This window comes from Scyliorhinus canicula, chromosome 2 (genome assembly GCF_902713615.1).
Source record: "Scyliorhinus canicula chromosome 2, sScyCan1.1, whole genome shotgun sequence".
Taxonomy (NCBI): Eukaryota; Metazoa; Chordata; class Chondrichthyes; order Carcharhiniformes; family Scyliorhinidae; genus Scyliorhinus; species Scyliorhinus canicula.
Genome location: NC_052147.1, coordinates 239262445 through 239282906, shown reverse-complemented (window position 1 = coordinate 239282906; position 20462 = coordinate 239262445). Strand labels below are relative to the sequence as shown.

Sequence of the window (20462 nt, the reverse complement as noted above, 5' to 3'; positions counted from 1 at the left end):
GTTGCTGGTCCTCCGACCCACCTCAGGGGTACAGGGTGTCCTGTCTCTTCTCCACGGCGTCCGGTAGTCTGGCCAGATCGGCTTCCATGAATCGTGGAGCAGGTCTACCTGGTGTCAGGATCGTGTGCTGTCTGGGAGTTGTTGGGAGGCAGTGTTTATGAGTTGCTCCCCCTTGTTAGCGGGTAACTGCTGAGCGCGGTCCTGGCAAATTAGCTGGCGGATCATCCATTCTGCCGTGAAGCTCATGAGGGATCATTTCTGACACTAAGTGCCATTAAATCCGGCTGCAGGCCCGTCCACTCGTTAATACGCACTCTAAATGACAGAGATGTTATAGAATAAAAGGAAAAGAGAGCACTGATGGAAGTAACAATAATAATCTTTATTATTTTCACAATGAACACCGCAATGGAGCCACTGTGAAAAGCCCCTAGTCGCCACACTCGAACACCTGCTTAGGTACACCCAGGGAGAACTCAGGGTGTCCAAATTACCTAATAGCACGTCTTTCCGGACTTACGGAAGGAAACCGGAGCACCCAGAGGAAACCCACCCAGAGACGGGGAGAACGTGCAGACTCCGCACTAACAGTGACCCAAGCTCGGAATTGAACCTGGGACCCTGGTGCTGTGAAGCAACAGTGCTAACCACTGTGAATAAAGCACTGATCCAGAGCAGGTGTTAATAGCAGAACATAGGTCAATGCAGTCTGAAAGAAAAACATGAGAATAAACTGCAAACTGGGACTGGAGAGAGAATAAAGCAAAATGGAGGACAGGGTTCATGGATCGAAGTTGTTGAAGTTTAGCACAGTGGGCTAAACAGCCGGCTTGTAATGCAGAACAATGTCTGCAGCGCGGGTTCAATTCCCGTACCGGCCCCCCCCGAACAGGCGCCGGAATGTGGCGACTAAGGGCTTTTCACAGTAACTTCATTGAAACCTACTTGTGACAATAAGCTATTATTATTGTAAGTGAGGCTGGCACGGTAGCACAGTGATTAGCATTGATGCTTCACAGCGCCAGCGTCACAGGTTCGATTCCCACTTGGGTCAGTCTGCACATTCTCCCCATGTCTGCGTTTGTTTCCTCCGGGTGCTCCGTTTCCTCCCACAGTCCAAAGATGTGCAGGTTAGGTGGACTGAACATTCTAAATTTCCCTTAGTGTCCAAAGAAAGATTAGGTGGGATTACTGGGTTACGGGGATAAGGTGGAGGTGTGGTCTTAGGTAGGGTGCTCTTTCAAAGGGCCGTTGCAGACTCGATGGGCAAATGGCCTCCTTCTGCACTGTAAATGCTATGATTCTATGAATTCAATGTTGAGTCGAGAAGACGGTAAACGGCTCAATCTGAAGATGAGTTTCTGATCATTAAGCTTGTGTTGGGCTTTATGGAAACACTGCAGCAGGTTGACAAGAGGAATGTGCGTGTGAAGGAAAGTTGGTGAATTGAAGTGGCAAGTGACCTGAAGATTGGGGTCATACTGTCAGACTGAACAGAGATGCCCCACAAAGCTGTCACATGGGCTGCATTTGGTCTCCCCAATGTAGAGAAGACTGCATTGTGGGCAGGAAAAACAGATGACTAAACTGAAAGAAGTGCAAGTAAATCATTGCTTCACCTGGCGTCATGCCCACATGGTAATTAGGGTTAGCATGTAGAGAAAGATTGCACAGCAGGGTGCAAACATTATCCATTCCACATTTCAAAGTTGGGTATATTATTCTCTTATTCTTATATATAATGTCTGGTGCTTTATCTTAAAGGGCTGCTCACAGTTTGGCACGGTAGCACAGTAGCGCTGTTGCTTCACACTGGGTTACTTTGTGTGGAGTCTGCACGTTCTCTCTGTGTGGGTTTCGTCTGGGTGCTTCGGTTTCCTCCCACAAGTCCCAAAAGACGTGCTTGTTAGGTGATTTGGACTTTCTGAATTCTTCCTCAGTGTACCCGAACAGACGCCTGAGTGTGGTGACTAGGGGCTTTTCACAGTAACTTCATTGCAGTGTTAATGTAAGCCTACTTATGATACAAATAAAGATTGTTGTTATTATCTTATATTGTTCAATAGTATCATCAGGGCCGGCTCAAGGCACCGGCAACTCGGGCAGTCGCCCGGGGCGCCATGTGCTCGGGGGCGCCAGAGACTCGGGTCCCGCGCATGCGCAGTTGGGCCGGTGCCAACCAGCGCATGCGCGGTGGCCGCCCGCCCCCAGGGCGGCCCCCCGGCTCGGTCCGCCCCCCCCCTCAGTCCCCCCCGCCCCGCCCTCGGGTCTGCCCCCCCCGCCCCGCCCTCGGGTCCGCCCCCCCCGCCCCGCCCTCGGGTCCGCCCCCCTTCGGGTCCGCCCCCCTTCGGGTCCGCGGGGTTGGAGCCGGTGAGATCAGACAGTGTGTAACCCGGGGAGGATGGAGCCAGTGAGATCAGACAGTGTGTAACCGGGGAGGATGGAGCCAGTGAGGTCAGATAATGTGTAACCCACATTAAATGTGCCGAAAGCATGCAGTAATAATAACATTTTGATGTGTACTGTGGATATTTCCTGGAGTCAGGCAGTTGCAGGCATGAAGTAAAAGAAAGTAACCTAATTTATCCTGTCAATATTTGTCTCCTTTTCACTGCTACGATGATCAGATCAGTGAATGATGGAGTGCGGAGGAATCACATGGTGGTCCGTAGAACAACAGGATTGTGAGAATGTGACGACATGGAGAATGCAACAGGGAACAATTAACTGCAATGGTTTTGTGCTAATTCAAACCACGTTGGTTGTCTCTTGGATTTGTGCAAGACCCAGTTCAATGAGGAAAGAAGTCCTGTTTATTCTCTCTTTCACATCTCTCTTCCCACCCCCCTCCCATCTGAAGGTATTTGCTCTTACCCTTGACTGCGTGCTTCTCCACCCTGTGCTTACTTTGCCTTGAGCCTTTTCAATTCCGTCCCATTATAAACTGTGTTCACCATTTGCAATTTAACCTTGAGATCTAGTGGGAGTGGAATTCCCGTGAATGGTGGAAGTTGACTATTTCCATTTGCAGTTATTTACTCTCAGTAATTTCCTTCATTGCCAGGGGAACAACCTGTGAGATCTTAGTCCAAGAGTTGGTTGTTATAATTTATACGTGAAAGACAGTGAAACATTCAGTGTCAACTCCTGTCTATGTATTCTCTGGTCTGGGAGTGGGACCATCATCTGGAATCCTGGAATTTCCATACCTGTGAAACAGGGTTAGAACTAGATGGTTCAAAGAAGGGTAGTTTGCTGTTTTCTCCCCCCACAATAGCAGATTATTTGGATGACCCCCCTCGGGTCCGCCACCCCCGCCCCTCTTCGGCCTCGCCCCCCCGCCCCTCCTCGGCCTCGCCCCCCTCCCTCCCCCCCCCCCCCCCCCCCCGCCCCCCCCCCCTCGGCCCCGGCCCCGCCCCCCTCGGCCCCGCCCCCGCCCCGCCCCCCCGCTCGCCCCCCCCCCCTCGGCCCCAGCCCCGCCCCCCCCTCGGCCCCGGCCCCGCCCCCCCCGGCCCCGGCCCCGCCCCCCCCAAGGGCGCCGAAGTTCAGCTTGCCCGGGGCGCCAGCAACCCTAGAGCCGGCGCTGAGTATCATACCCTGCATTCAAGCATGCAATAAATTTCTGAAAAAAACTCCCAACATCAGAATCCAATTAACATTGGAACCAAACAGAATGAGTTTTCCGTACATCTGGCCTGCAGTTTACACCATTTTGCTCCAAGTCGGTGTAGAAATGTACAGTGCAGTCAATTATCTTCCAAACAGTGCTCACAATAGCTTTCATGACGTGGGATTTTGTCTCACTGAAGTATATCCCAATTGTTTTCTCTATCTGTGAATCATTTGTTTCTCATTACATTTTTATTAATGGGACAAGTATCTGACAATTCTAGGTCAACAAGTTCTCTATTGATCCAAGCTTTGGCTTGATTTGATTCCAGGCAAATGTTTTTAATGATGAGAAAATACTCATGTCAAAAATAAAATGCAGCTTTGCCTGATGCTCAGTTTTATATTGAACTAGACAGGTCACACATTGCCTGTTCTCATATCTCTTGTGGTACTTGATGCAAAACCTTCGTGATGCTAAAGACTTTCCTGGGCAACCAATTTAGGGGAGGTTGTGGCGTAGTGGTATTGTCACTAGATTGGTAATCCAGGATAATCCTCTGGGGTCCCGAGTTTGAATCCCGCCATGGCAGATGGTGAAATTTCAATTCAGTAAAAAGAATCTGGAATTAAAAATATAATGATGACCAAGAAACCATTGCCAATTGTCGTAAAAACCCAGCTGGTTCACTAATGCCCCCAGAGAAGGAAATCTGCTGTCCTTACCCAGTCTGGCACACATCTGACTCCAGACCCACATAACAATGTGGTTGATTCTTGACTGCCCCCTCTAAAATGGCCTAGCAAGCCACTCAGTTCAAGGGCACTTAGGTATGGGCAACAAATGGTGGCCCAGCCAGCGACATCCATAATCTCAAGAACAAATTTTTTAAAAATTCTCTTTAAGAATCTGCCATATTGAATTTCTACCAACACTATCACATAGTGATAATTTCTACCAAAACAATCACTTCCGAATTTCAATCATGACAGGTAATGCCAATGTTTAGCTTTGTTGAATTAGAGTAAAGATCTGGTCAATGAATGTCTGTTCTGGAAAAACCCACTTTTCTTTTCTTGGTATTTGCATGTTAATGGTATAATCACTCCCTGATGCCCCTAGTGCACACAAGGTGACATGCGTGCTATCTATTACCCCCTGGACTTGGTAGAAAAGAGGTTGCACAGAACAAGAAAATAAAATGCGCAGTGAAATTCCAGGGTGTCTCCACTACCCAGTATTATTTTTTTTCCTACATGGAGAATTTTGCTTGTGTCACAATGTTGTGTTGCATGCAATTTGGACTATTAATCATTAGTTTAATTAGCTGGTGTAAAGACTTTGATTGTTTTTAATAAGGAAAAGAAACAGCTAGAACTGCAAAAGAACTTGGTGGAATTTTCCTAAAATCTGATGATGGGCGGAATCTTACCAGAATTTGGCCAAGTGTCAGGCTCAGACTGAAAACTGGCTGTAATTTTCCAGTTGCATGGACCAGTTTGCTCTGCAAATATTGAGCATCTGTGAAGAAAACAAAAGAGTGGGTTTGGTTTGCGCTATCACTCTGATGGGGCATCATAGAGCTGGCAACCCACCCCACAGAGATCGGGCACCTTCTTTAAAGGGCGTCCTGATCAACTCTGCAGCCTAACGACCCCCATCACAGAGGTACTGGTGGATCTCTCAACATCCCCTCACCGGTATTCCACTCCCTCATCAGTGTCATCTCTCCCTCCACCACCACACATCAATAAATTCCTGCCCACCCATGGGGCTCCCACTAGGGCCTGCTGCTGACATTACTCTCTGGCATAGTTTGGCTTAATCAGGTTGACACTGTGCCAACTTGGTGGTGAAACCTGTGCCGGGGGCAGTGTCAATGCACTGCCTGGGTATGTCCCTCTCCCCCCTGAGGTCTGCACTTACCTGTGCACCCCTGAGAGATTTGTCCAAACCTACTGTACACCTTGCCGATGTGAAGTCACATCGATGAGGTATGAATATCTGGTGAGGGAGGATCATGTGGTGCGGGGCCTGCTAATAACATTTAAATACATGGAGATCTATTCAAATATGTTTCATGCATTTGACATCACCTGCAAGGGGCAGGGAAAATTGGGAAATGCGATCTCTCCAGCGAGAATGCCCATGTCACCGATCCTATGCATGGATAGTGGGGGCTTGCAATCGCCCCTAGAGTGCCAGTTTCAGACTGAAAACCAACGTGTACATCTCCAGATCCACGGCTGAGTTTTCGCTCCAGATTTCCTGGCACTCAGTGTACAGAGAATCTGGGGTGTGGTTTTCACTGTCACTCTGGTGGGGCGGGGCACAATGGAGCTGGTGAGGCTCCATCTTTAAAGAGTGCCCCAGTCCACACATAAAATAACCTTATCCCCACCACAGATACAAAGGACTCTCGCACAAGCATTGGGACAGCTCTAATCTCATCCACAACCAAGGGCGCACTGCGGTATTCCACTCCTCCGCCCCCAACCATTGGGGAATTGCACACACACGCGCTACCAACGCCCCCCCCCCCCCCCCCCCCCCCCCCCCACCACCACCACCAAGGCAGCATTGAGGCATTCTCCTCAAAGGCATTGCCTGCTCCAGGCATCACCCTTCAGAAGTGTCAACCTAGGACAGGTTGGTACAGCCAGGGTGGCCCTGCTGCTAGGGTGCCAGGGTGTAGTGTCAGGGACTGCTCAACCGTGTCCATCACCACCTGGAGCTATACTTACCTGTGCGCCCCAAGGATGATCATCTCGTCACGTTTTCACTTTAAAAAACTAGTGGTGATTTGCGCCATCGTGACGTCCCACCGGTTAGATGGGACGATACAGTGAGGGTGAAAATAGCAGAGTTAAGCCCTATAATTGGCTGAAAATTTATTATAAAACATGTTAATTGTGTTGCTGCCTTCCTGGGCATGAACCTAATTGTATCATCGGAGGGGGTACAGGGAAGATACCAGACTGAAATCTTGCCACCGCAAATCCCAGAAACTGCTGGGGAAAAAAGAAGGACTGATAAAACACATTATGTAAGGAGGTAGATAAGTACTGCTTTTCCGTTTTGATGGCAACTTGATAGTTTTGACAATTGGAGATCAAAACTCCTTCATTAATATGGATTACCCTCCATTGGATGCTGATAACCATCTGCCACATGTTTGCAACCCCATGTGTGATAGGTTATAATTATAAATTTGCCTGTTTGTTACCGCAGAAGGAGGAATCAGCAGGAGGTCCTCTTCATATGCAGTCCCTCAGAGTTGAGGATGACGTGCTTCTACACTGAAAATGATTCCACAAGTGACCAAGGAGTCCAACGCAGAAGGTAACATCCAGAAGGAGCTCAACAAAGTCTGTGGTGTTTTACCTGGGTATGTGCTTCAACAAAGCAGGGGATGGAATATCATCACCTGTTGAGATGATCATCTTTGGAGCGCACAGGTAAGTATGGCTCCAGGTGGTGATGGACATGGCTGAGAAGTCCCTGACACTGCACCCTGGCATCCGAGCAGCAAAGCCACCCTGGCAGTACCAAACTGGTCTAGGTTGGCACTACCAGGTTGGCAATGCCAGGGGCGGGTCATTTGGGTAGATCCCCTTATATATGGTTGGGGGGGGGGTGAGATGCCTATTAGGGGGCAGAGCCATTGCCAATAAAAGGGGGAGAGCTGTGAACATCAGGGGCAGGGTTCTCCACCAGCGAGATTTTCCGTTTTGCCAATGCCCGGAGGTTTCCCGATGGCGTGGGGCTGCCCCACAATGGGAAACCCCATTGACTGGCTGGCGTAATGGAGAATCCCGCTGGCAGGTTGAGGCAGAAATGTGGTGCGGCGGGGTGGAGAATCCCTTAGCAGCTCTCCCTCACTGCTATTTCGTATTTCAGGGCCCAATTCTTGTTACTTTTCTAATATATTGTAGAGACAGGTAATTTCAGTCAGAAGGAACTTCAAGTAGCATAACATCCACTTTGTAATAAGAGGGATTCAAGTTTGAAAGGGAATGTCTCCCAGAAAAATAATCAACTTACATCAGCTGCAGTACCTGGAATTTCAAGACCATTAAAGGCCATTTTCCCTACCGTTATGCCAGGAAATCCAGGAAAGGCTGCCACTTCCTGAAAAACCCTCGTACTGATCCCCTCAGGGCAAATTTCACCCTCTCCAATTTGATGAACCCCGCCATATCGTTGATCCAGGCCTCCACAGCTTTAAGTCTTAACAGTTCCTGACGGACCTCCTGCTGCCTCAGGAAGGCAGACAGCATATCAGAGACCCCTCCCACCCAAGCATTGCCTTCTTTTAGACCCTTCCATCAGGCAGAAGGTACAGAAGTCTGAAGACCCACACATCCAGACATAGGAACAGCTTCTTCCCCACAGCTACAAGAGTCCTCAACGACTTCCCCTCGGACTGATCTGTTCCTTGTAAGAATACAATTCACGACGCCCTATACTGCGTACTCCCATCCCCGCCGTGGCCTGAATTCTCTGTCACCTGGGAATCAGCAGGGGCGGGAATCACGCCGCGCAGGTCGGTGGGCCCCCCACGGCGATTCTCCGGCCCGTGATGGGCCGAAGTCCCGCCACTGACAGGCCAATCCCGCTGGCGTGGTTTAAACCACCTCTGGTGCTGGCGGGAGCAGGCGGCGCGAGCGGGCCCCGGAGTCCTGGGGTGCCACGGGGTGATCTGACCCCAGGGGGTGCCCCCACGGTGGCCTGGCCCGCGATTGGGGCCCACCGATTGGCCGGCGGGCCTGTGCCTTGGGGGGCACTCTTTTTCTTCTGCCGCCACCACGGCCTCCACCATGGCGGAGGCGGAAGAGACCTCCTGCACCGCGCATGCGCCGGGGTGACGTCAGCGGCTGCTGATGCTCCGGAGCATGCACGGACTCACGCCGGCCGGCGAAGGCCTTTCGGCCAGCTGTTCGTACCGGCTGGCGGGGCGCCAAAAGCCGTTCGTGTCGGTCGGCGGGGCGCCAACCACTCCGGCGCGGGCCTAGCCCCTAAAGGTGCAAAGAATTCCGCACCTTTGGGGAGGCCCGACGCCGGAGTGGTTCTCGCCACTCCGGTACGCCGGGACCCCCCGCCCCGCCGGGTAGGGGAGAATCCCGGCCTTTTTTTGTCATGGGGTGAAAGATAAATGAGTTCATTCACCCCGATGGACTTGATTGGAACATTTGAAATGGGTAGGCAATGTCAAGACATGACACACCCAAGTCCTTCAACTGTCCAGTCCCTTTGGTCTAAATATGATTTTGGAATTCACATGAAATAACTTTAGTTGGAAATTGTCAAACCCTGGAAATTATTTCTACAATCCCCCTCCATCCTCCCCCATTTTAAAAAACATTACCAAATTGGCATTAATGGGCAATCAGAGCCTCAAGCCAATGTTAGTCAATGCATTGGCTCATTTCTGCCAACCCTCTGGCTGCCATCGATTTCAAAGGAATAATCCCTTAAGGGTTGGCATGTCTGTCTGAATCAGATAATAGACCTCTTTATGATGCAGAGTGGCCTCCTGAGATTGGGTTTCATAGCCCTGCCATGGCGCATCTTCATCTGGTAGATGCAGCAAGCCATTTCAATCTCCACTCAGTGCAGCGGATGGTAGGGGCCAGGAGCGTGAAATCCTAGCCTGAGTCTGGAGTCTGGTTGTGCTTTTCAGGGCCTCATGGGTGGAATGTGTCATCGAGTAGTCTACTCAATATACCTGGAAGGAACCATCCCTGAACAATCCAAAAACAGGCGAGAAAAGTTACATATTTTTGTGCAACTGGGGAGTTGTGGGAGCGGGACATACATTTGTGAGAAGATTCTATGATGCTACAGCTGGCTGCCAGCAAAAACTGCATAAAAATAAAACAGTGTCACATCCTTTTAAGTTCACAGCTTTTTGTCTATCGCATAACAGGATAGATATTAAGACAAAATACGCCTGTTAAGTATTGCAGAATAAATATATTATTTTAGAATTTCATCAACTCCCTGTTCAATGTTTCCCTGCATGTTAATAGACAGCATGATAAAATTTTGAGAATATATTTGTTAAGCTGTTTTAGGTTGCTGGAAGCTAAACTTTGAAACTTGAATATTTTTGTGCAAATTAAATACTGTGAATGATAAATTTATATCCACAATGAAGGTTGGAATTTCACTTCATCAAGAAAAATGTGCAACGGCCATCGCATCCTTGAGAAAAGGAAAGGCAAGGATATAATTGTGGCCCCTGATGTGGTAATTGCAAACCAGGTAAGAGGTAAACAGATGTTCCTGTGAGTAGATTTCATAGGCGCAGCGCAATGCTAACCACTTCAGATTTCGCTTCTTTTGTATTATTAGTTTTGTGAGAAACGGTTTTCTGAGAAAACTATTAAAATAACATTTTGTGCTTCACACAATGGCAATGATTGCTTTGCCACAACAGCATACTGAGTGCTCCATTATCTCGGCTGTAGGTGTGAAAATACTTAGGTGCATTTTAAATGCTTTTGTAAAGTACAAAATACTACCTGTTATGTTCTCTGATGTGGCCATTGTAAAGATGCGCACAGGACATCTAGTTCTTTGACTAGTAAGATAGTTTATTGACAAAATGAACACATGGAAAGATAACTGACAAACTATAATACAAACGGTAACGAGAAAGTGAATTCTCCTGGAGCTACTTCTAATGCGTCTGTCTTCTACTATGACTTACTACCAACTGCCAATCTGTGGAGTCACATGGTGGAACACTGTCCCCACCTGTTGGTCGGAGGTCTTACATCCAACTATATACATTCCTGTGCATATGCATATTACCACATCCCCATTCCTTTGGAAATGTGTGTTTAACAAATATAACTGTGCTTGACAAAACATGATATGCATAATCATTTCAAAAATATCACATATATAAATCTAACTGTGCTTTACAAAACGTGAAATGCACAACAATTTCAAACGTGTCCCTTGTACACAGTTCATTACATGTTCAGTCTTTCAGGTTAACAAGACCTTCTTGTTGGTCTACTGAACCTTGACCGAATGTGTGATCTTGATTCATCTTTCCAATGACTGGTTTTCTGGCTGGTCTTTGTGTCACCAACTCTTTCAGCCTTTTGAAGCGATGCTTCCTACTCTAACCCTAACCCTAATCCTAACTCTAACCCTGAAACCTAACCCTAATTTGGTGTGTGTTCTTGTATATTGGTCTTATTGCCGATGGTCATGTTTTCATGTCACGGCTGCTATCCGGTCGATGTACTGTGCCCTTGACTCTTCTCTTACCCTTCCTTCTCTTTTTTTACAATCAGCTCTTTCCTTCTCCTTTTCTTCTTAGCTTTAGTGGCAACATCCGTGAAGTTGGGGCAGTTCACACTCACATCTGCCTGTGCACCCAGAGCATCATTCTTATTACTGGTCTCGGCCAATGGATTAGCTGTTTCTGGATCCCTTGCTGCAATGGCTGCTTATGGATCTTTTGCTGCAAAAGTTGCTTCTGGATTGTCTGCAGTAGCAGCTGCTTTTGAATCATCTGCTGTTGTAGCTGTTTCTGGTTGTTCTGCTGTGGACGCTGTTTCTGGCTCTTCTGCCACAATAGCTGATTCTGGAGCCTTTGCTGGATTGAGGAGTTTTGGTTGATCCATGATGCTTGTACTTGAACGCTGTACTGCATGTCCATTAACTGGTGAGGCATCTAATGCTGGCATACTTTTGAATGCTTTCAAAGTCGCAGGCAAGTTTGCGACTTCTGGAACGATCTGCAAACCCTTGTATTCCGGTACCTTAGCTGGATCAAAGTCATCAATATTGGGCATTACTTCTTTACTTTGTGTTTTAGTCTCAATTAGTGGCTTGTCCTCATCTGATATAATAATACGTGCTTCATCTGTTGTTGTGGAACTGCACGAAAATGTATCCATCTGTTCTTGCTGTAAGTCTTTTGATGCACTGACCTCGAGTACTTGAGAATCCACTGCAGGAACTATTCCGTGGGCATAGGATAATTCACCGTACTTCTCTGGAGCCAATGTCTCCATAATGGGAATTATTTCTTCAGTAAACCAGTTGTCTATTGGAGGTTTATTTGCTCTCAGCTAATTTGTCTGCTGTTGCACTCTCACTTCCAGCCTCTGCACACTCCATCTTAGAGCTTTCACACACATTATTGTTTTGCACAGATTGGATGCTTTTTGTTATCACCTCGTCACTGATGCCAAACAAACTAAACAAACTTTCCTAGTCTTTCTCTTCTAGTTCATCATCTGATTCTTCACTTTCCTCATCATAATCATCATCATTGTGATCATCATCATCATAATTATCATCATCATCATCATCATCATCATCATCATCATCATCATCATCATTATCTGCAATAGTTATTCCTGTGAATTATGCCACTGCTTGTGGAATTATGTATTCATGCAAAAAGTGACCAATTTCAAATTCAGCAGCGAGTCTTGCTGCAGAACCTTCATCCAGCATTCCATGCTCTGGAACTTCATGAGGATTTTAAAAAATTAAAGAAAGAGTAATTTGGTACAGTTTTCATAACTGTCCTACCAGTGCCCCGACCCTTATGCTTCTGCTTCATTTTAATGGTTTTGAATATGATGTTTTTTCCTTTCTTCCAGTCGATCTGCAACCTTGTGCATCACTTGCTTTCTGGTTCATCAAAGAAGAAAATGTCTGACTCATCAGGATGCGACTCCATTAGGTATGTTTTTGTCACTGCTTCATTTGTGAAAAAATTATTTGGTACAAATTTAAACTCCAGAGTAAAACACATTGGCTGTCCAGGATCTGAAAATGTCATCTTTACATCTTGTAAACGCTTTAAGATAGGCTCATCATGCTCTTGTACCATGTCATTGAGCAAATCCACGTTTTTGAAGACTGTCAACCAGAATTCTGTAATTCCTTTTGGCTTCTTCTTTTCTTCATCTTATTGCCATTTGCATTCATCCTCTGTCGCAGTTCTGTCTGGAATGTACAGCCACTCAATGAGCTCAAGTACATCACATGCTTCCACTTCATGATAGACTCACGTTCCGTGTCCACAATGGAAAATGGTGTGATGTGACTTCTGTTGTCTATCCATGCTTCGGGCTCACATGCTCCAACATGGCAATCTCATTCCCTTATTGAATTGAGGATTTTGGTTGATCCATGATGCTTGCACTCGAACGCTATACTGCATTCCCATCAACTGGTGAGGCATCTAATGTCGGCAATTTTTTGAACGCTTTCAAAGTCGCAGGCAAGTTTGTTGAAGCTTTTCAGTGTCTTGTTTGATTAACAACTTTCGGTTTAACTCACAGCCCACTCAAATCAGACAAACTGATAAGTTTGCTCCTTGTTCCCGTGTCGAGCTTGCCATTCTGCATCAATGGAATTGTCCAGCTGCCTTCCATGGTATCAGCCTCACCATCACTATTGCTGCTACTGGTAAGTAAGATTTCTTCAATTTGCATATTTGAACTCATTGTGTCCTCAGTCAAAATCAGATCGATGGAAAACAGGTCTTCAATGAACACCTCATCAATCACATTGACTGATACTGTTTGATCCACTGTTGGTCATGAAAAACATTGGTTTGAAAATTGATTTGTTCTGCCACATTGTAACACATCTTCCCAAATGTTAGACATCGTCATGACAAATGTCAATCGCTGTATCATTGGCATAAAATGGCAGACCTGGTTGGTCGATTCAATTGGCTGCCTGCACTGAGTTGAGACCACGTTTCTTATTCAACTGTATCACGATGCTTATGGCACTGGCGTCTTCTTCCAAATTGGTGCCAAAATGTTTCAGATTGGACGCACTAATCTGCTGTGCAGGAGCTCGTAGGCATGACAAATCTTCATTGCATTTTCTAGTTGACGCTCATCTTCTGTTAAAAACCTATCACATACCTTGTCATTTGATATCCCAAACGCTATCTGATTGCAGATCATCAACGGCTTTAAAGTAGTAAAATTGCATGCACAGCTGAGCCTTCAACTGCAAGTCGGTTAGAAAATTATCAAACGAAAATTATCAAACGATTCGCCAGCCTTCGCATTCGCCTGAGTACCCGTGCGAAAGGTATAACGCTCAAACGTTTCATTTTTGTTCGGGGAGCAATGTCGATCAAAGGATTGTAGTACTAGGTCAAAATTCTTGCTTTCTGATTCGCTGTCGAACGCGAAGGTATTATAAATTTTGATGGCTTGAGGACCTGCTACCATGAGCAGCAATGCAATACGTGTCTCATCAGGCTGTGCCTGCAGGCCATGGAGCTCGAATTGCTGCTTCAAAACATTACAATTCGCGTCTACATTACCGCTGTCTTGAAGCTGGTGAGGTGCCTTCAGGCTTTCCATCTCTAACGTCACAGTCTTTGCATGCATTGAGTTCCAGTTGCCTGTAATTTACCAGGCAGATGGAAGAATTTTCTTTTTTCTTTACTTGATCTTCTCCGTAGTTATCTTTGATTGTTCTACACGCTTGGTACCATGTTATGTTTTGTGTTGTAGCCATTGTAAAGATCCACACAGAACATCTAGTTCTTTGACTAGTAAGACAGTTTACTGACAAAATGAACACGTGGAAAGACAACAAACAAACTATAACGCAAACGGTAACGAATAAGCAAATTCTCCTGGAGCTACTTCTGATACGACTGTCCTCTAGTACGACTTACTACCAATCCCTGATCTGTGGACTCACATGGTGGAACACCATCCCCACCTGCTGGCCGGCGTTCGTACATCCAACTATATGCATTGCTATGTATATACATATCTCCACATTACCCAGCATTATTCTCTATATCAACTCACACAAGACTGAATTATGTTTCACCTCATTATATTTAGCATTGTTTTCCAATGTCATTGTTGGTGCAATCTCCTGCAGAGGATTGGAAGGACTTGTGATGGGGAATAAAAAAGAAGTCATCGGGAAATTTCACTGTTGTGGGAAGAGTTGAGGGAACAAAAGAATCAAAACAGCCATATCGACTCAGATTTCTCAAAATGTCATCCATTCTCAGGAAGACATTTTGCTTTTCAGATCAGCCAAGGTTATTCATTCATAATATATAAATATTTAACCAAAAATTAGTTCCTGACAATCTGTCCTTTCATCATTGGGTCTGCTAAATCATGTGTTGACAATTAAAAATATCCTCCAAAGCTGCACAAAAACACATTGATTTGTGTCATTTTAAATTACAATTGTAATATGCAATTAAAATGAATCTAAACTCAACCAGATCTGTTGCCTGATACTTGTTTTAATGAGTGAGCTTTACTATTCGAGGAGAACACTTTTCATCTGCCCAAATAGATATAGACTGGAAAATCAATCAAACTATATTTTTCTTCATGAAAATCAATTGGAAAACTCACTGACACGAAGAGAGCATGAGTTTTTCATTTAGATATTCGATGATACATTTAATCATGAAAACTACAGGGCGGATTCCCCCGTCCTGAGACTGATTGTTGATGCCAGTGCAGGATTTGTGGAGTTCCATGACTGCAAAACAGGCACCGCACCTGCACCGATTCAACAACTGTTAAGGGGTTAGCACCGGCATCATGTGGAACACAATCAATTCCATTGAGAAACAGTGCGGAATTCGCCAGTTTCGCGGTTGACACACAGGAGGCTGACAAGCTTCAGCCGCATAGACCCAATTCACTACCAACAAACACCATCCCAGCCAACAAGATGGCAGCAAGGAAAGTGGCACCCGTTTGACGGTGGTGGAGGAGAGGCGGACCAACCTGTATTCTGGCCCAGGAAGGAGACTGCCAGCTGCAGCCATCAGTTGTGCCTGGGTGCAGGTGGCAGAGGGGGTCAGTGCTGGAAAAAACTGCACAACCTCCTCAGGGTGGCCAGGGTGAGTAGGCAGCACTGTGCCCCTGGCACTAACCCCGTCGGACTGTTGAATACTTTTGTTTTACTTTTGTCTCCCCCCCACCCCCCCCACCAAGAGAAGGCCGCCCATAATGCCGAGAGCAGGCAAAACCTGATGCGAGACCGCCAGGCCTGCGGCCCCTGAATTTGGCAAAGCAGAGATCCCCGGATGTGGTCAGTGGACCGGAAGAAAGGGAGGTCCCCGGGCTAGAGTTCTGCCAAGGGTGAGGAAGTGAGACACTGCTGAGTTGTGGTTCCCGTGACACATGTGTATACAGCACCCCCCAGCCAAACACCACTTCCACCCACCTCTACTAGCCCACGGTCCAATCACGTGTCATGTGTTGTGTCTTGCAGGACCTGCTGGAGATGGGTCAGGTCCATCCTCTGTGTTCCCCGTCCCCAGCCAGTGCCACAGCCGGACCCCCACGACTGCCCCCGTGAACCGAGTACTGACGATGACAGCAGCTCGGATGGCAGCCCTCGACCCAAGATGCAGGACAGCCCGGAGCTTGAGTCTGGCACAGGTTTCCCATCACAGCTGTATCCAACACCCTCCACATCCCAGAGACACTCATCTCGGTTGGGCACTCCAGGGAAACTATCTGGTGTGCACCACACATATGCTCTGGTACAGCAGGTGGAGGTAGGAACAGTTGAAGGGGCAAACGGTTGGAGGGCAGGCCGACCCCAGGGACTAAGTGCTGTCCAGACTGTTTTTGGGTTTCTGGAAAGGACAGTCCCAACGATTGTGGAGATGCAGTTGCAGAGCCAGGGACTACATGAGGGGTTGTCGCCGAGCATCCTGTACCTGCAGGTGTAGTTGGAGGAGTCCAACCACATGCAGGAGCAGGAGGTGGTACCGACAATGCGTGGCGCCCAGGCCAACACTACACGGGGAGCGTACGCATTGGAGGCATTGTGGGGGGCAACAGTTATGGATATGAATCAGCATGGCTAAGGCTTGGGGCATTCTGTGCAGGTGCTGGTCGAGGCCCAGGACAGGGTTGCCGCCTCAAAAGTAAAATCGGCACCGAACGCTCACCCCGGCACTGGTGAAGGGCTAGCAGCGGTTGTGCCATACAACAGAGTGACTGCTCTCGCCAGCCCCAAAACACCCCCACCAGCACCCCCAGCCCTTGCCGAAGACCCCTGGCCAGTGACACGGCTCTCCCCTGACTGTGGCGGCGCTGGACACAGTCCACAGCTGCCACGCGAGGTTGACAAAAACTGAGAGCGCAAGTGATCCGCACCGTCAGGAACTTGGCCCATTGGGGGCGAGCATCAGGGTAGGGCCTTCGGGTGACGTCCTGAGGCCGCCCAATGGCGTGCGGCTTACTGTCTGATGATGGTGTTTTGAAGGGGGCGGAGCTTCCGAAAACAGGTGCCGCCCCCGATTTGGTATAAAAAGGGATTCTCCGCCCGATCACTGATTACGATATCTGCGTTGGGCAACGGAGAACCCCGCTCACGTCTGTCAGGACTTGTTGGAGGAAACCGGAGCACCCGGAGTTAACCCATGCGGACATGGGGAGAAAGTGCAGACTCCGCACAGGCAGTGACCCAAGCCGGAATCGAACCCGAGTCCCTGGCACTGTGAAGCAACAGTGCTACCAACTGTGCTACCATGCCAATGACTTTTATCATTGTCCAGAAGCTGAACTGGACTAGTCATATAAATACTATATCTACCAAAACAGGGGCTGGAATCTCCGCCGCCCACCATCGCTAATGTATTTCCCAATGTGGCGGAGAGGTCAGCGTCAGATAAAAAACGGGATTGTCGCCCATTCCAACGCTTCAGACCCCCGCTGGTGGCAGCATCGAGTGTCCCGCCCCACACCACTAAGCTGGGCACCAAATTTTCCAAGTCTTTGTGAATTTCCGGTGCTCTGGGCCCGGATTCACGTGGGCGAGAATTGGTACAGGTATTTCTCAGTTAGTGCCTGGCGCTGTGGACCTTGCCTTGGGCCAAGGGGGTAACTCTTTTAAGTAGTTGCCCCCAAAGTCCTTTAGAGGGCCCCGTTACCGCTCCCCACAATGCAAATCCTGATCACCCCGCCAGACAGCTAAGTACTTTCTGCAGAGAAAAATAGGAAGTGAGTGCAACTAACAGGCTTTGATGTGGTTCAGTTTTTCAGTGGTAGCAGCAAGAGCAGTGACCAGGGGGCTGTCGGGAAGGTAAGTTTCCCACTTTAAAAACTTACCTTACAGGAGAAGCGGCCTTTGTTTTTTAACTAACTTTTCTTTTTCGGAGTTGTTTTTTGTTTCAGAGCAGCAAGAAACTGGAAGTCGGCCGTGAGGATTTTTGGGAAGGTGTGTAGTACCTGTATATAAGTTGGGCTGTTGCTAAACCCGAGACACTACACTTGTAGTGTCCCACACCCTTCCACCTCCTCCAACCTAAGGGGTTGAGTGAATATCAGGTAAGCTCTTCCTTTCTTTTTCTTGTTTTATCTAGAGGGGATGGCAGGGAAGGCAGTGCAATGTTCCTCCCGCAGAATGTTTGAGGTGAGGGACGCTGTCAGTGTCCCTGCTAATTTCACCTGTGGGAAGTGCACCCAACTCCAGCTCCTCAGAAACCATGTTAAGGAACTGGAGCTGGAGTTGGATGAACTTCGGATCATTCGGGAGGCGGAGGTGATCATAGAGGCTTCAGGGATGTAGTTACTCCGAAGAATGAAGATAGATGGGTGACGGTGAGAGGGGCTGGGAGGAAGCAGTCAGTACATGGATCCCCTGTGGTCGTTACCCTTAGTAACAAGTATACCGCTTTGGATACTGGTGGCGGGGGGGGGGGGGGGCAGGGGTGAGCCATGGGGTACAGGTCTCTGGCACAGAGTCTGTCCCTGTTGCTCAGAAGGGAAGGGGGGAGAGGAGTCGAGCATTAGTCATTGGGTACTCCATAGTTAGGGGGATAGATAGGAGATTCTGTGGGAACGAGAGAGACTCGCGGTTGGTGTGTTGCCTACCAGGTGCCAGGGTCCGTGATGTCTCAGATCGTATTTTCGGGATCCTTAAGGGGGAGGGGGAGCAGCCTCAAGTCGTGGTCTACATAGGCACCAACGACACAGGTAGGAAAAGGGATAGGGATGTAAGGCAGGAATTCAGGGAGCTAGGGTGGAAACTTAGAGCGAGAACAGAGTTATTATCTCTTGGTTGTTACCCGTGCCATGTGCTGGCGAGATGAGGAATAGGGAGAGAGAGCAGTTGAACACGTGGCTACAGGGATGGTGCAGGAGGGGGGATTTCAGATACCTGGATAATTGGGGCTCATTCTGGGGGAGGTGGGACCTCTACAAATGGGATGGTCTACACCTGGACCAGAGGGGTACCAATATCCTGGGGGGGAAATTTGCTCATGCTCTTCGGGAGGTTTTAAACTAATTCAGCAGGGGGTTGGGAACCTGAATTGTAGCTCTAGTATATAGGAGGTTGAGAATAGTGAGGACATGAGTAAGATTTCAAGGTTGCAGGTGCGTACCGGCCGGCAGGAAGGTGGTTTAAAGTGTGTCTACTTCAACACCAGGAGCATCCGGAATAAGACGGGTGAGCTTGCAGCATGGGTTGGTACCTGGGACTTAGATGTTGTGGCCATTTCGGAGACATGCCTAGAGCAGGGACAGGAATGGTTGCTGCAGATTCCGGGGTTGAGATATTTCAGTAAGCTCAGGGAAGGTGGTAAAAGAGGGGGAGGGGTTGCATTGTTAGTCAAGGACAGTATTACAGTGGCAGAAAGGATGTTTGATGAGGACGCATCTACTGAGGTAGTATTAGCTGAGGTTCGAAACAGGAAAGGAGAGGTCACCTTGTTGGAAGTTTTCTATAGGCCTCCGAAAATTTCCAGAGATGAAGAGGAAAGGATTGCAAAGATGATTCTGGATAGGAGCAAAAGTAACAGGGTAGTTGTTATGGGGGACTTTAACTTTCCAAATATTGACTGGAAACCCTATAGAGCGAGTACTTTAGATGGGTCCGTTTTTGTTCAATGTGTGCAGGAGGGTTTCCTGACACAGTATGTAGATAGGCCAACAAGAGTTGAGGCCACATTGGATTTGGTACTGGGTAATGAACCAGGACAGGTGCTAGATTTGGAGGGAGGTAAGCACTTTGGTGATAGTGACCACAATTCAGTTATGTTTACTTTAGCGATGGAAAGGGATAGGCACATAGGGCAAGAGTTATAGCTGGGGGAAAGGCAATTATGATGCGATGAGGCAAGACTTAGGATGCATAGGCTGGGGAAGGAAATTGCAGGGGATGGGCACAATTGAAAGATGGAGCTCGTTCAAGGAATAGCTACTGCATGTCCTTGATAAGTATGTACCTGTCAGGCAGGAGGAAGTGGTCGAGCAAGGGAACCGTGATTTACTAAAGTAGTTGAATCATTTGTCAAGAGGAAGAAGGAGGCTTATGTAAAGATGAGATGTGAAGGTTCCGTTAGGGCGCTCGAGAGTTACAAGTTAACTAGGAAGGAGCTAAAAAGAGAGCTAAGAAGAGCCAGGAGAGGACATGAGAAGTCTTTGGCAGGTAGGATCAAGGATAACCCTAAAGCTTTCTATAGGTATGTCAGGAATAAAAGAATGACTAGGGTAAGAGTAGGGCCAATCAAGGGCAGTAGTGGGAAGTTATGCGTGGAGTCCGAGGAGATAGGAGAGGTGCTAAATGAATATTTTTCGTCAGTATTCATGCAGGAAAAAGACAATGTTGTCGAGGAGAATACTGAGATACAGGCTACTAGACTGGAAGGGCTTGAGGTTCATAAGGAGGTGGTGTTAGCAATTCTGAAAAGTCTGAAAATAGATAAGTCCCCTGGGCCGGATGGGATTTATCCTAGGATTCTCTGGGAAGCTAGGGAGGAGATTGCTGAGTCTTTGGCTTTGATCTTTATGTTGTCATTGTCTATAGGAATAGTGACAGAAGACTGGAGGATAGCAAA

General features: G+C 47.8%; 1 pseudogene; it reads right to left on the bottom strand.

Moving 5' to 3' along the window:
- Positions 1 to 11848: 11848 nt before the first annotated feature.
- On the bottom strand, positions 11849 to 14137 carry LOC119962321 (annotated as a pseudogene).
- Between the last annotated feature and the right edge of the window lie 6325 nt (positions 14138 to 20462).